Below are 7388 nucleotides of genomic sequence, written 5' to 3' on the forward strand. Positions count from 1 at the left end.
ACAAGCAGCCGCCTGGGAGAAAGGCAGCTTCTCTGTCTCTGTCAGGGCAGTCCGGTACGCCCCCAACAACGTTACGCCTGTAGATGTACAAAAGTTGTAAACACAAACAAACAATAGCGCCCACACACAAACATATAAGGCGCTGTGACATGGTGCCCGCTGTCTGCGCAGGAACCTTGTATGTGTCCGTGGCCTCAATGGACATGCGGGCGTGCACGTCCGCCCCGGTTCTAGACGTGCTACCTCCCCCAACGGTCCTCCACTCGCCTGCCACTCTAGGAGCATCCCAGCGGCGGTTTGCCTCCGGGGCTTTGGGCAGACCCCTCCAGTCTCGCTGGTGAGTCCACTGAAGGGAAGGGACACGGGCTTCAGCTCTGCCCGCTGGAGATCCCGATGGGTCCACCCAACCGCCCTCTTTCTGGTTGTTGTGGTGCATTTCGGTCTTCCTCGGCCTAGGCTCGAGGCCCCCCCCCCCCAGCCCACCCAAGAAATTCTTGGGGGTGTACCCCTCCACTTCCGGGGTGGACATAGACACCAGTCACGGTCCTCTCCCCAATCTGCTGGGATCCAGGCAGCAGGGCGGGGGTGCCTACGCATCTCCCGCTAGGAAGTCCGTCTTTAGCCGAAGGACCTGGCGTCCTGTGGTGGTTGGTCATTCTGTACCGCGTTGGTCCGAGTGCCGAAGGGCGTAGAACAGAGCGTAGACTCTCTCGACGTGGACAAACATTTATTTACATAAAACGTAAAGACTATAGTGGCACTCCCGTGTAACACAAACAGTGAACATAGAGACACTTAACACTTAACAATTTTTAACATTAACACAAGGTAGACAAAAATGGTTACGAATGTTACATTTAGACATTAACTCACGCACCTCCTGCTAGGAAGTCCGTCATTTGCCGAGGGAGTAAGAGTCCTGTGGTGGTTGGTCATTCTGTAATGTTGCTGCTGGCCTGAGCACCGTAAGGCATGGGCCAGGACACACAGACTACCTTGACTTTGTGAAACATTTATTAACATTAAACATGGAAAACACAAGTGGCAATCACATACAACTATAACAGTGAACATTATTAAACATTCAACATATCAAGCTGTACTCAGAGGCCTTCAGATGTCTCTGCAGATTTGTTAGCTAGGCAATAAATAATGAAAATGCCTCAGAGAGAGAGAGATAGAGAGAGATGGAACGAGAGAGAGAATGGACTCAATAAATCTCTCAGTCCATGCTTTTACTATTACTAGCTAATTACTTTTCATTTCCCAGTCTAGGTCCAGCTCAGACAGTGCACCATCTGTGTATAGCATCTAGCACCAAGGGGTTATTGAGCTGGTCCTTTCTGAGTTATGAAAGCTCCATCGATGAGACTGGCTGTGTGCTGGGCTGGTGACATAGATGGAAAACTGTATTGTTTTTGTCATGGTTTTAAAAATAATGCACAGTGAAATGTACTCCTGGGTCAAATTGCTTAGCTATAGTATGAATCATCTGATTAGGACCCAGATAAGTCAAAACAATGACTTGGGCAAGTGTTTAGAGCTCTAGGTCTCTGGTGATACATATCTTGGTCAGCCCATTTAACAGTGTGTCTGTAGCTTTTCATTAACTTTTTATTGCTTTTTGGTCACTGTGTATTGCCTTTTCTTACTACTCAGTTTGAAATATCAACAAATAGGACAGAACAAAACATTATCTTTATGCTATGGTCAACTAGTGTTACTGGCAAACCCAAAGAAATTAGTTAGAGTGGGGATGGTTTTGAAGTCATATCAGCAAAAATTAGCATAACATAGATGATTGTAACTTTGGGATTCGCCTGTCTACTGAACTTTTGGATGAAGAAGTCACGGAGCTGTTCTCTCAGTAGGACTCAGCTCTGAGTCTCTCTCCTTAAATGTCAGATATCTTTTCTTCAGTAATTTGTGGTCTTTAGAATGGCTCCCTTAATTACAGCTATAATAGTGTACATGCCAGCTGTGTTGAATCGCACAACGATGTCAGAATCTGGCACAATTTAACTGTGGAACTAGGTGGAGAGAATCTGACTAGCAGTACATTGGTAAGGTTTGATGCATATCCCAAGATAAGTCATAAAGCCTTGAATAAAGATGAAGGCTAAGAGAGCAAAAGTTATGTAATTCTTCAAACATGAATACTAAACGTACAATTCTGGCAAACCATGTCAATTACAATCCATTATACTGATGTGTTTATTTGATTCACTGGAAAACAACAAGTGACTTGTGTTTGGAACATAGTCTTCCTTCCCAAAGTTATACTGACTTCTTATTCTGACATTTTTTAAACATGTACAGACAGTTTTATTCCCTGGAAAGTAACATATACACACACAGACAGACACACACACACACAAACACACATATATCAGATATTTTGTCAGCTTTCAAATATAAAAGGCACAGCACTAATTTCAAATATAACAGTGTACTGTTTTTATTTTAGCTCTGCACAAAGAGCGTACAGCATGTATGTGTATATACGTGTACACGTGTGTGTTCAACCGTGTTATACACAATGCTGCAGTGGCCTGCTCTGCTTCAGCTTGCTCTTTACTGTGCTACACTTGACAGAGAGCTTTTCATGCTGCCTCTTGAGAATGTCTAGTTGGCTCTGCAGGTCCTCGCATGCATCCTTCACCTTCTCAAAATCCTGGAGCAGCTTCTTGTTTCTCAGCAGGCTGCAGCGCTGGTACAGGCGCAGATTGTCTGCACGCAGCTTGTCTTTAGCTATCATTACCCCTGCCAGAGCTTTCCGCTTGTTGCCGATCATTGCCTTTATCTTGGCCAGATTGGCTAGTTTGGCCTGGATCTCCAGCTCCACAAAGTTGATCGTTTCCTTGAGATGTGACTGGAACTGAGAGTGGAGGTACACAATACTGAGATTATTTTCTATGCATTCAAGACTCTATTGTACAATACATCTTCCCATCCTACTCCGTGGCAATAAATTTATTGCATTTTCAGTTTTAAATGGGGGCTCGAAATTTCCAAGTTTTGTGGTGGGATTTATGGGATGGGTCTTGTTATGTTTTCAAGTCTACTTGACAGTTCCATGGCTATCTAAAAAATCAACAGAAATTGCACCCACATTAGTCTTAATCTACTGAGTTTAACAGGACGTCATACCTCTCTAGTGCTGGTAATTCCTTTCTTTATTCGAATAATCTCCTCTTCATATTCCAAGATCATAGTCTTATAATTCTCATTTTCAAACTTCAGTTTTTCACACTTTGTCCTCTCCTCCAGTTCTCTAATAGATTCTTCCCGGCTTTGTACCCTCATCTGCAGCGCAAGGTTCCGTGTTTTTGCAGCAGTGAGCTTATTCTCCGTCTTCTGCTCAGCTGCAAGGAGCCGTTTCACCTCAACAAGAGCTGCCCGCTTCCCCAGCCGCCGGGCGAGAGCCGCAACGACTACTTCTTGCATCATCATGATGAAGGCTTGATATTCACAGTCCCACTGCTTCTTCTTCTCCTGGCACCGGGGCCGGAGTTCTTCAACTTGCTGCTGGTAGAGCTGTGATTTGCACTGCCACTGCAACTTTAGGTCCTCTAGAATTTTTAGCTGGTCCTGGTAGCCATGGCGACTCCGCCTTGTACACACAGGCATTGGCACGTTTTCCCTTTCCAACCAGTCAGCTATTATCATCTGCTGCTCGCTGTTCAACTGGCAGAGTTCATCCCTTTCTGACAGGAGGCTCTGCAGAAGCGCTTGGTGTTCCTTATACTCAGCTTCAAGGTTACATCTCTCCATCTCCAGCTGCTCTTTGGAAGCTTCAATGTCATGACATCCATCCAGACCAGTCCTCTGCAGCTGCTCATATGAACCTAAAATTACAGGGCAGAGTTATACTAAAGAATCATCCAGTTCTATTAATTAACAGATGGCAACAGCTGATTTTGCCCTCTTGAAATTGAGCTATGTTCAGATGAGAAGGCTCAGTTTAAAAATATATTATGACTCTTCATATGAAACCATGTGTTAAAAACCAACAGGAATGAATTGCCATGTAATTTTCTCTAGAATGTATAGACTTTATAGTTCTTTACCTTTTTTTCTCTGAAATGGTAGTGGACGGCTACCATTGATTGGAGGTAGAACAAGTTGAGCAAAATGTGTGCTGCCTCTAGTTTCTGGACTGTGCACACCTACATCAAGAACCTAAACAAAGTATACAAGGTATTTTTCACACAAGAATCTACATACTGACACACAAGCACACATAACCATACACAACCTTCCATCATAGCCAAACAACGTTTTATTAAAATGTACTAAAAATGTATTTCTATTAGTTTCTTTCTTGAGGCACCAGTACAAATATTTTTAAGGTATCCCATATAATTTAAAGATTCAAAAACACATGCTCCTTCATTTCAGCATTTAAATAAAATGTGTATACACGTACCTGAACATTGTTTGCTTTCTGAGCACTGTGGTTTGGTCTTATTGGTGGCAGCTTTGTGCAGCCACCTTTCCTCTGTTCCATATCTACTGGCGCCTCTCGTCTTTTGATGTGAATTCTAAAGATCGATAAGCCTTTTAGTTTTTGGGGAACAGACCTCAGCCAATTACAATAAGCAGCAACGAAGCAAATGAGTACTATGGGAATGGTGACAGGCGTGATTAATGTGATAGCTTGTGTGACTTCACAGCCCCTTTATTACATCATAATTATGCCACAAGTACCATCTCTACATCAATATCAACTTGCTAAACCTGCTAAACCTTGTACGGTTCAAGGTTTTTTTCCCTTTAGATTTTAATCAATTTATCTGCTCATTCAACCACACGGAAATCAAGCCAACGTGCATCAGAAACAGTACACGCTGTATACATCACACGTGTGAAACCTAATAAGGAAAGTTGGAAATCCGCACAGATTGCCAAGCTAGCTAGCATGTAGCAGGTGACTCAGGAATGGAGCTGGTATAGATGTGGTCTGCAAGCTAGAGATCAACGCTGCACCCTGCTCTTTAAGAAAATGAGCTTCAACCTTTCAGTAAACAGATTGGGTTTTTGTTGGGTTAAAAACATTTTCTTTATCAAGCTGAACTCAGAGGCCTTCCGATGTCTCTGCAGATTTGTTAGCTAGGCAATAAATAATGAAAATGCCTCAGAGAGAGAGAGATAGAGAGAGATGGAACGACAGAGAGAATGGACTCAATAAATCTCTCAGTCCATGCTTTTACTATTACTAGTTAATTACTTTTCATTTCCTACTCTAGGTCCAGTTCAGACAGTGCACCATTTGTGTATAGCATCTAGCACCAAGGGCTTATTGAGCTGGTCCTTTCTAAGTTATGAAAGCTCCATCGATGAGACTGGCTGTGTGCTGGGCTGGTGACATAGATGGAAAACTGTATTGTTTTTGTCATGGTTTATAAAAATGATGCGCAGTGAAATGTACTCCTGGGTCAAATTGCTTAGCTATAGTATGAATCATCTGATTAGGACCCAGATAAGTCAAAACAATGACTTGGGCAAGTGTTTAGGGCTCTAGGTCTCTGGTGATAAATATCTGGGTCAGCCCATTTAACAGTGTGTCTGTAGCTTTTCATTAACTTTTTATTGCTTATTGGTCACTGTGTATTGCCTTTTCTTACTATTCAGTTTGAAATATCAACAAATAGGACAGAACAAAACATCATCTTTATGCTATGGTCAACTAGTGTTACTGGCAAACCCAAAGAAATTGGTTAGAGTGGGGATGGTTTTGAAGTCATATCAGCAAAAATTAGCATAACATAGATGATTGTAACTTTGGGATTCGCCTGTCTACTGAACTTTTGGATGAAGAAGTCACGGAGCTGTTCTCTCAGTAGGACTCAGCTCTGAGTCTCTCTCCTTAAATGTCAGATATCTTTTCTTCAGTAATTTGTGGTCTTTAGCGTGGCTCCCTTAATTACAGCTATAATAGTGTACATGCCAGCTGTGTTGAATCGCACAACGATGTCAGAATCTGGCACAATTTAACTGTGGAACTAGGTGGAGAGAATCTGACTAGCAGTACATTGGTAAGGTTTGATGCATATCCCAAGATAAGTCATAAAGCCTTGAATAAAGATGAAGGCTAAGAGAGCAAAAGTTATGTAATTCTTCAAACATGAATACTAAACGTACAATTCTGGCACACCATGTCAATTACAATCCAATATACTGATGTGTTTATTTGATTCACTGGAAGACAACGAGTGACTTGTGTTTGGAACATAGTCTTCCTTCCTGAAGTTATACTGACTTCTTATACTGACATTTTTTAAACATGTACAGACAATTTTATTCCCTGGAAAGTAACATATACACACACAGACAGACACACAAAATGTGTGCTGTCTCTAGTTTCTGGACTGTGCACACCCACATCAAGAGCCAGATGAGAAGGCTCAGTTTAAAAATATATTCTGACTCTTCATATGAAACCATGTGTTAAAAACCAACAGGTATTAATTGCCATGTAATTTTCTCTAGAATGTATAGACTTTATAGTTCTTTACCTTTTTTTCTCTGAAATGGTAGTGGATGGCTACCATTGATTGGAGGTAGAACAAGTGGAGCAAAATGTGTGCTATCTCTAGTTTCTGGACTGCGCACAGCCACATCAAGAGCCTAAACAAAGTATACAATGTATTTTTCACACAAGAATTTACATACTGACACACAAGCACACATAACCATACACAACCTTCCATCATAGCCAAACAACCTTTTATTAAAATGTACTAAAAATGTATTTCTATTTGTTTCATTCTAGATGCACCAGTACAAACATTTTTAAGGTATACCATACAATTTAAAGATTCAAAAACACATGCTCCTTCATTTCAGCGTTTAAATAAAATGTGTATACACATACCTGAACGTTGTTTGCTTTCTGAGCACTGTGGTTTGGTCTTATTGGTGGCAGCTTTGTGCAGCCACCTTTCCTCTTTTCTAAATCTACTGACACCTCTCATCTTTTGATGTGAATTCTAAAGGTCAGTAAGCCTAACGACTGATTATAATTGGAGTGTGGACAAACACTAGCTAGCTACAAATCACTTACACAGTAGCGTGTGATTGACTGCGCCAGTACCCGCTCCTATTGTGTTAACAGCTTTATGAATATTAATGAACTTTCCGCCGCTCTCTCCACCCCCGGTATGAAAGCTTCCTCCCTATTGGCTGTGCCAGTTCTCTGTATGACGCAGAGGTCTTTTGAACATTCCTAGTGGTTTTAGAAGAAACCCTCTGATACACATAGAAATAGAAATAGAAGCAATTTACTGCTGTGTATACACTCTCACAGCACTATATTCTAAATACCTACTGCTGTGCAGAGTGTAACGGACAGTAATTTGTCTGCTGTCCCTTTAAGTTGTGTTTTA

At 41.8% G+C, this 7388-nt stretch overlaps 1 long non-coding RNA gene across 1 annotated transcript; it reads right to left on the reverse strand.

The window, feature by feature from the left end:
• Positions 1-847: 847 nt before the first annotated feature.
• Positions 848-6955, reverse strand: LOC145657464 (uncharacterized). The gene is made up of 3 exons (XR_014123142.1): positions 6878-6955; positions 6519-6630; positions 848-1000 (listed from the first exon to the last, which is right to left on the reverse strand). It is a non-coding gene; the product is annotated as an uncharacterized LOC145657464 (long non-coding RNA).
• Between the last annotated feature and the right edge of the window lie 433 nt (positions 6956-7388).

Source organism: Electrophorus electricus, chromosome 1 (genome assembly GCF_041902795.1).
Source record: "Electrophorus electricus isolate QZ-2024a chromosome 1, ASM4190279v1, whole genome shotgun sequence".
Classification (NCBI taxonomy): domain Eukaryota; kingdom Metazoa; phylum Chordata; class Actinopteri; order Gymnotiformes; family Gymnotidae; genus Electrophorus; species Electrophorus electricus.